This window comes from Jaculus jaculus, chromosome 4 (genome assembly GCF_020740685.1).
Source record: "Jaculus jaculus isolate mJacJac1 chromosome 4, mJacJac1.mat.Y.cur, whole genome shotgun sequence".
Lineage (NCBI taxonomy): Eukaryota > Metazoa > Chordata > Mammalia > Rodentia > Dipodidae > Jaculus > Jaculus jaculus.
This window is the reverse complement of record NC_059105.1, coordinates 102,962,103-102,971,850: the sequence shown is the minus strand read 5'-3', so window position 1 is coordinate 102,971,850 and position 9,748 is coordinate 102,962,103.

The window sequence follows — 9,748 nt, the reverse complement described above, 5'->3', positions numbered from 1 at the left end:
TTAATGTCTCCTGGAGGTGCAGGACCCCCAAAACGGGGACCCCATGCTCTGCCTGGATATGGCGACACCCCAAATCACTCACGAGAAGCGGTCTTTATGCAAACTGCAAGAGGATTTTATTCCAAGCGTGCTGGGGCCCACAGTCGTACACCACACAGGGGTAGAGGACTGCAGAGCCCTGAATGCAGGAACAGGACAGTTTTTATAGGGTTTCTAACAAAGCCTGTGCATTAGACCAATCATTTTTTAACATCAGGGGCCTGCGGGGTGTGAGCCAGTCAGTTTGTGCCACTCCATAGTTTCTAAGCCAATTAGTTTAAATTGCTCAACCCTCCCGTGGACCAATCAGTTTCCTATGACCTCGGTGGTCAGCATTTGCATGGGTCCTTGGGTGTGGGTAGCAAAGTGTGGTCTAAGGCAGGCTGCTACGGCTTACGGTGTGGGCTATTAAGGCTTATGGTGCAGGCTATTAAGGCTTATGGTGCAGGCTATTTACAGAAACCAAATAAGCGGTTTTACTTCATTACTCATTTCCCATCCTTGAGGGCTATCTCATGCCCTTTTAACCTAGTTTTATATTGGGAGCAGGCTCTGATATAGTGAGAAGAGGGATTCTCTGCTTCCAACAGAGAGTAAAGCCTGGAATTTGAGATATGCAGGGGCCTGCTTAAGCTCCCTTTGGAGCGTGATAGTATTTCTGGGCTTCTGGATTCTCGGGCCTTTCAGAGGGAGTGTATTGTTGGGGCCAGCTTATGGTTATTATAGCCAGTTTCCCTATGCCAGTGTTTGGGACACTCTCCTGTTGCTATTGTCCACCTTATGTGGGCCATGGGATGATGTCCACCCTCTGCTCATGCCATCATTTTCTCCTGCCATCGTGGAGCTTCCCCTTGAACCTGTAAGCCAAAATAAACCTCTTTTTCTCACAAGCTGCTCTTGGATGGGTGATTTCTACCAACAATGTGAACCTGATTGCAACAGTAAAGTGGTACCAAGGATTGGGATTGCTGCTAGACACCTGATTGTGTGGCTTTGGCCTTTTGGAGCTGATTTTCAAGAGGAATATGGAAGTACTTGAAACCCTGGCCTAAGAGACACCTTTGTAGTGTTGTAAGTACAGCTTCATGAACTATCCTGGTCAGAGTTGGAAGACCTGAATGCAGTAAGAACCATGGACTATGAGGTTTGGTTTATGAGGACGAGAAAGAGCTTTACTTGGACTGGGCTAGAGGGTGGTTGTGTAAATAGTTATGTCTGTGTCTTGAGAAGTTGTACAGGGTTGGTTTGGATAGAAATGAAGTGTGAGCAGAGGGATATGGCACAGAAAGAAAAATATTTGGGTGAACTGTTGCCTGTTAAGCTGCAATTGAGAAATTACAACCTTTGAGACTGGGCAAGCTGATGTGTAGTGGGGCAACATGAAGAATGTAGACTCTTTGAAGGGGCCTGTGGTGGTTTGAATAGACTAGATGGCCCCCAATATATTCAGTTGTTTGTTTGTAATTTGCATCTGCAGACACCTGGCTGGAGGCAGTATCACTGGGTGGATCTTAAGGTGTGGTGGTAGGTTTCAGACTTCAATCTAAAGATATGCAAAGTGTGCCTAGCTGGAGTTCCTGAAGTGTGCTGTGTAGCTTTTGACCTTTAGGCTTGTACCTCTCTTCTCTCTCCACTTGGTCCTGTGAAGGCAGGCCAATTTCGGCTGCTATTTATGGGAACTTCCACTGGATCTGTAGGCTTCAATAAATATCTCTTCCTCCATAACTGTGCCTGGTCTGAAAGTTGATCTCAGTGAACCTGAATCTGTCTGCTACAGGGCCTGAATGCTCAAGTGTCCTGTTCTTCAAAGTTTGCTTTATTCCCTCCTGGATTAACAAACTGGCACCCTACCTGGTATTGTGGAGTATAAAAAATGCAGGAAAAAGAGGGTCATTGAGTTTGCAACATGGTCTTAATGTTATGGAAATGGCTATGGGCAGTGTGAAGCAGGTTTGTTGGTTGTTTGCATGGAGACCCCTTGGGGCCATGAGGATGAACCATGGATTGCAGTGGAGACCCAGTGGATATTCTGGGACCACGAGATGGCTTCTAAGGAAAGATGCTGTTCCGATCAAGTTTTCCAGGACTGTGAGTAGCCTAGCTGGAGGGGAAGATTTGGAATGCCAGAGATTTGTTGCTGGTGAGAATTATCAGACTTGGAGATTTGTCACTGGCTAGAGTCGTTGGACTTGAAGCTACAGAGTTTGATGTTTTCCCTGGTTGTTTTAAATCTTGTATTGGTTGAATGTTTCTTTGCTATGTCCAGTGCCATCTTTTGTAGTGTGAATGTTTATTCTGTGCCATTATGGGTTTTTTTTTTTTGAGGTTATTTTTGGTATTATGACTCAGTTAAAAGATCTTGGACTATGGGGATGTTTGAACATCATTGGAATTGATAAAAACTATGGGGACTTTTAAAGTTGGGCTGAAATGCATTGTATTTTACATCATATATGGGTATCAGTTTATGGGGGCCAGGGGAAGGATGTGGTGGTTTGATTCAGGTGTCCTCCATAAACTGAGGTGCTCTGAATGCTAGGTTCCCCAGCTGAGGGCAATTAGAAACTAAAGCCTCCTGGAGGTAGTGTATTGTTGGAGGCGAGCTTATGGGTGTTATAGCCAGTTTCCTCTTGCCAGTGTTTGGCACTCTCTCCTGTTGCTATTGTCCACCTTATGTTGGCCAGGGGGTAATGTCCACCCTCTGCTCATGCCATTGTTTTCCCCTGCCATTGTGGATCTTACTCTGACTGCAACACTAGGTTTGCTGATACATGCCTATAATTCCAGTGTTGAGGAGGTAAAGAGAGAAAGATGTCTGGAACTCAATGGCAAACCAAGAGCCTGTCTAGTCTATTGGCAACTTCAGAGTAGAGAAATCCTGTCTTAAAAGCAGGTAGTTGGTGGACCCGAAGTTGACACCCAAGCAACATACCCACATGCACCTGAATGCATGCATGCACACACATATACACACATCATAAATTCTCATATGTTTTGTCCAGGGTCAAAAATCCCTTCCCAGTAAAGCACTTAGAGGAGGAAGATTTGGTATTGCCATCATTCAATTGGAATTTGAGATGAAAGCCCAAGAGAAGTCATTCCAGTGAAAAATCTTGCAACAGAACTCCATTGAAATATATTAAATGACATGAAAGAGAAAGTGTGTTCTTCTGATTCTCTTTTCACTGTTAACTGAAAAATTATGGTGCATCTTACTAATCACCTAGAGTGCTCTGCACCACTGGAAAAAACAAAATTATGTTAATTATTTTTAAGTTTTTTTTTTTTCTCTGTAAGATGTATCTGGGGAGCTTATTAAATTCATTAGAAAACTGAAAGGAGTTTTAAACTAATTTTAAGTTCCTTTTATTCTTTTTTCATACTATGTTTACATTTTTAGATAAGAACATAGGTAAAAGCGAAGCTTAACTAAAACAAATAAATGTTGATAAGTAATTGCAGGAGCATGTAAGTAGGAAATGAGTGCATTTATTATTATTATTTTTAATAAATAGGCTCATTCTCCTCTAATGGTCATGGTCAATCTGGACTTACAGTAGGAAATCATATTGTAGTTTTCTAAACTGAGTCATGTCTTCACTCTCTATACTGCTAGAACTTCCTTGTCAAGTTTCGTCAGTGATCATAGTCTTATTCTAAATGACAGTATATAATGATGGAGTGCTCAGATTCTGGACAAGGCAAGGTTCACCAGTGTTTGCTCACTGATTTGTCTCAGTCTTCTATGCAGTCAGCACCAAATATGTCTCACATCATTGTAATCAAGAATATTAAGGAAGAATATATCCTCAGGCCCTTCATCTCTCTACGGTTGACAGAGTTAGTGAAGGAGGACCCCTGTCGTGCATCTGGGCTGAGAGACTTTGCTAAAAGGAAAGAGGAGTCCTTGTGTTCCATTAATGAATTTGAGAAACTCTTCCCTATGAAAATGAGGTATATGGAGATGATTTGAAGGAGGTGAAGCAAAAAAAAGAGGAGCTTTTTGTTGTCTCTTTTCCATTGCTATATAAGGCTATAGCATTACTCAAACTCAAAGAAAAAACTGCATAAAGACCTGTTCTCAAAGATCCTCCCAAGAGCAGAAGGAATAGTGTCTACTTCCTGCACATCTGTCTGCCTCCATGCATAGATTTGTTTCCACTTTGACATTTCTTGCTTTCTACTTACACTGAGAAATGAGGCATGTCTTGGTGACAAATTAAAAATGTCTGCTTTGGAGGATGAAATTATGCCAGAGTCTTAGTGATACAGCTGGGCTTCTTCTGGAACCAAATTCTTATTTGTGAATTTTGGTAAATCCTCAGACTGAGTTCCAATTCTAGCACTTACTTCCTGAGGTGGAAAGGTGGGGATGGAAGCCCAGCTGGCATGGTCTTCAGCTTGTTTCTGCAGCACAGCAGCATACATATATCAGCAGGGAGATGAGATAAGTACCACTTACCCTTCAGACTCACCTTACACTTGACCTCGAGTCCCAGCTGAAGTTAAATGAATATTCAGATATTTTGAAGGGCTTTCTTCCTTGAAGTTGTTTCCAGAGAATCAAAATCTTGCTAGAATTAGTCTGGGCACTGATTCAAAGTGTGAAAGGCTAAAATACTGCCAACATGGTAATTTACACAATATAATAGCAGGGGAAAATAAATTATCCACAACTTATGGCAATGCCCTGTGAGCAGAAAGCCTCTTGGAGCACACAAAAATTATATCTGCAATATATCAGCAACATAAAGCCTAGCATTATAAGAATCAGATTCAAGTTTTTGAAAAATTAGTGGAAATTCCATTTTGCCATCACTTTCAAAATTGAAAAGTAATAATAAATGGGCCAGTTCTGAGGCATGATTGCTCTTATTACCTATTCCATCTTACTACTTATTTAGCATCTCATACCCTCAACGTTCTTCGTCCTCTTGCTTCTTCAAGTGTGGAAACTTGTTCCTATTCCTATTTTGTCTACAGGGAAACTGAGTGTTGGGAAGTCGTATTCCTTTCTAAGTCATCACACTGATCTGAGAAAAAGGTGTGAAAGAGTCGGCAGCTATCCAGTGCCTCTGTCTGGTATTATCAGAGACTTTGGTGACTGATTAAATGTACTAGAGATTCAGACTTCTAGTGATCTTTTCATTGAAATTATTATTCTTCCTATCAGTGGTTTGCTTTCTGAATCTACATAAATTTTACATTTTGCTGTGTAGCTTCATGGTTATTACTGTTGGAGAAAGGATATTCCCTTGTTGAGATCAGTATGATGAGACCTTCTGTTCCTAAGAAGTTTTCTCTTATGACCATAGCTTTGATTAAGTAATATGATCCCCAGCAGAGTAATGAGTGAAAAGGACAATTATGGGGGATTTATTTTTTAATAGACTATCTAGAAAACTAGATGGGGAGTCAGAAGAATAAAAGAAACAAAAACAAGTTATACAGCTGCAGGGCAGGAGAGAATGGGTGAAGAAAGATATTTTGATGTTGAGGTTTTCACGATTTAGAGGTAGAATTCTTGCATTCACTCTCCCTGTTCCCCATGATTAGCTATCAGATTCAACATTTATCCTATTTCTTCTCTTTCTGAAACTTTTGCATCTGTAAAAAAAAAAAAATGAACGCAGGCCTGTGATATCTGTTGCATTCACTGTGTGCAAGCACTAGACCCTGAGTTAAATCCTCAGTACTCATTATTTTTTTTTTTTAAATCTGTACATTGCAACAGGTGCCTGTAACTCCAACACTAAGTAGGAAGCAGATAGGAGAATTGCTGGGGCTCACTGGTTAGCCAGTCCAACTGAAAAATGGAGAGTCATAGGTTCAGTAAGAGACTGTCTCAGGGAAATAGAACAGTGATAGCTGAGGATACATAACATCCTCTTCTGGCTTCACACATATGCATATGCCATACCTGTGTGTATGTAGACACACACACACACACACACACACACACACACACACACATATGCATGCACACCAAAAAACAACAACAACAACAACAACAACTGGAATTGAGTTAGATATATGCATAGAACTAAGGTAAGCAAGAAGATCATGTTTACGCTGTAATTTTGTGTATTAGTTTTAGTAGTTTAATGTTTATAGGTTATACATGTAATTTGTTTGGCCTTGCAGAAATTATCTTATTTCCATTTTTTAACTTTTTTTGTGGTTTACTGTTTTTATTATTAATTAGTTTTATACTCACTGAATACAGTCAAGGTGGTACCATTAGCCTCCTCCCTGCCCTCCCCACTCTCCCTGGCCCCTCCTTGTGGGGTATATGGGTCATGCATTATGGAGTTATCCCTCAGTTATGGGTAGGAGGACATGTCTCTGTGTATCATGACCCAATGTGTGGCTCTGACATTCTTTCTGCCCCCTCTTCCACAAATTTCCCTGGGCCATGTTGGGTTCATGTTAGGTCTGCTTCACTAATGAGGTCTTGGGAGCTTCTGTGTCTCTGGATATCTGATTTGGTAGGAGTTAATTGTTCTCTGTGTTGATCTCCTTCACCCTTGTGCTGGTACCAGTTTCACCAAGAAAACAGCACCCTTGCTTTTTTTGCCAATTATTCTTAGTTTCAGCTGGGGCCCTTTTCAGGAATAATGGGGTAGTTCTTTCCTTAGGATCTGTGTCTATCTGAAAAAAAGAGAAGCAGATTCTCCAACAGAGAGTAAATATTCTTACCTCCTATACTAACTTTTATGTGCCTGGCATATAATATGGTTAATATAATTTGGTAAATGAAAATGTTTAATATTGTAGGAAAAACAAAGATTGAAATTCACATGGAATGTCTACAGAAGAGTGAAGAAATGTTTCTATTAGATTCCAGGACTTCAATCTGATAAAACTGGGAGGTGGGAATGGTCAAGAAATTATAAAAGTGTGTCTAGTTGTTCACTAAGAGCTTGTAGGTGTACCTTGAAATACCAAATGACTCCATAATGCTTTTAAGGACTGTTTCCTCTAAATGTTGTGCTTACAATATTGAGGACTGTGGTAAATATCTGCTTGGACATCTTATAAGCCACTGGCCTCCTATATTTATTTGGTGATTGTCCAGAAACTGCTATAAGATGCCCAAACTCAGTCCCCAGTTTAGGAGCAGCATACAACATAGTGTTAGTGCAGACGACGCTAACTGAAGTGTTGCCAGTGGTCACTGGAGAAAGTTTTTCTTCCTGCCCTTAATATTGTATCCATCTTGGTGCTGTAAATGCATGGCCAAGGACACTGGGCAGATGCTGACTCAGTCCTACCAAGTCCTTAAGTCATTCAATCACACAAGCAATCAACTGTCATTAAAGAAGAAAAAGGACAGATTTTTTTTTTTAATTTATTGCTCGTACAGCATTTTGTTTCTCAACAATTTTCATATCTCTGTCTCTCCTCTCTCACCATACACACCCTAATACAGATTTAGTCATAGTGAGGAGTGTACACACACTAATGGAGGAGAAAATAAGAACCACTCCCTTACAGAGAATGTAGTTTACTAACCAAATTCCACAGATAAGAGCACTGAAGCTCACCAAGGAGAACTGATCTCTTCACATTAGTTCCAGCACCAGATTTCTAATGATGGCACATATTTCCTCATTACTGGACCAGGTATCTTCTCTACTTCTTCCTGTGTTTCTTGGTCTTAGGGACACATTGAGACTTTAAAATTTTACTTGGGGACTAGAGGGATGGTTTAGTGGTTAACTTGCTTGCCAAAGGACCCAGGTTTGATTCTCCAGAACCCACATAAGCCAGATGCACAAGGTGGCACATATGTCTGGAGTTTGTTTGCAGAGGCTGGAGGCCCCGACATACCCATCCCCTTTCTTTCTCCCCCCCACCTCTCTCCATCTCTCTCTCTCCCTGCCTCTTTCTGTCAAATAAATAAAATATTAAAAACTTACTTGGGGACCTGGAGAGATGGCCCAGCAGCTAATATGCTTGCCTCCATGGCTTAATGATTTTGGGTTCAATTCCCCAGTACCCACATAAGCCAGATGCACAAAGTGGCACAGGCATTTGGAGTTTGTTTGCAGTGGCTAGAGGCTGTGGTGTGCCATTACTTACCTACTCTCTCTCTGCTTAAATTAAGTTAATAAATATATTACTTGGGGGAAATTCCTACCTTTACTATTTTCTTATGAAAATTTTAAACTTTTGAGTTAGACAGAAGAGGGTTCAAATCTTGGTTTTTGAATTGAATGATTTTTTGTGAATTTGAAAAGTTGTTTACTTTCTTTGTATCCTAAATTTCTGACTTACAAATAGAAATTATCAAAGTGGATTCAATTTTCAGGATTCTTATGAACACATGTAAAGTACCGAGCACAGCGTCTGGCACAGACTAACTATTTTATGAATGTTAGCTCTCATGAATTTTCTTAGAAGCTCTCACAATATTGGCCTCACCCAATGTGGGTGACATTTATTCAATCCTATTTTAAACAGCAAATAAGTTGTGAATATAATATTTTAGTAACTGAAAGGAAAACTTAGCATCATCATTTGCAAATAGACGATGTATTCACTTTGTTATTTGAATTGCTGTGGGTAATAGAGTCTGAAAAAAGCTGATGAGTGAAAATACAATGAGAAAAGCTAAATAAGACATTTAGGGAAATAGTACTTTTTCAGAACTAATTAGAATCATAATTTTAGATGTAATAGGGTAGGGACTTGGACTTGGATAAAAATTACTAGTAGATAAAATAAAAAGAGCAGATTTGAAATGTATATTTCAATGACAACAAATGACTGGACCTAACAACACACTTTATACACTGTGAAGGGTAATAGAGATAGAAGAATAAAGAAAGTGTCACATTATAGCTAATCATTATTTTTTCCTGCTTTGGTCAGCAATCATTCTCATTGCTGGGACAAAATACCAGACCAGAATCAGCTTAGGGAAAGGAAGAAGCTTATTTTCAGCTTCAGTTTCTAAGGAAAGTCTATCCTGATGGGGAAAGCATGGCAGAACTAGATAGAGTGTCAAATTGTCCCACCACCAGGGTGCAAATATATATAGAGTAAACAGGAAGAAGTGCTGGACCATAAAACCTTAAGGCCCACCCCTAGAATACACTTCCTCCAGCAAGGATTTACCTCCCAAAGCTCTACATAATGCCACCAGCTGGAAATTAAGTATTCAAACACTACCTATAGGAGACATTTTACATTTAAACAAATGTATAGGAGATCCTTTATATATCCAATATATTCAGAGGGCATGATTCTGACCATGCATAAAACTCAATTTAGGATATGTTAAAGTAAGAATGGAGAGGTCATAGCATTGTATACTAAAGTGAATCAGATGGTGTATTCATTACTTTTCTTGTTGCCTGACAAGCTATCCAACATGAAGAAGCCTAATGGAGGAAGGATTTATTTCAGCTTACAGTTCAAGGGGATATACTTCCAGATGCTGGAGATGGCATGGCAGTAAGAACTTGAGGCAGCTCATCACATTCAGTCCAAAGTCATGAGGCAGAGAAAGATAGATGATAGATAGATAGGTAGACAGATAGATAGATAGATAGATAGATAGATAGATAGATAGATAGATAGATAGATAGATAGATGGATGGATGGATGGATGGATGGATGGATGGATGGATGGATGGATGGATGGATGGATGGTTAGATAGATAGATAGATAGATAGATAGATAGATAGATAGATAGATAGA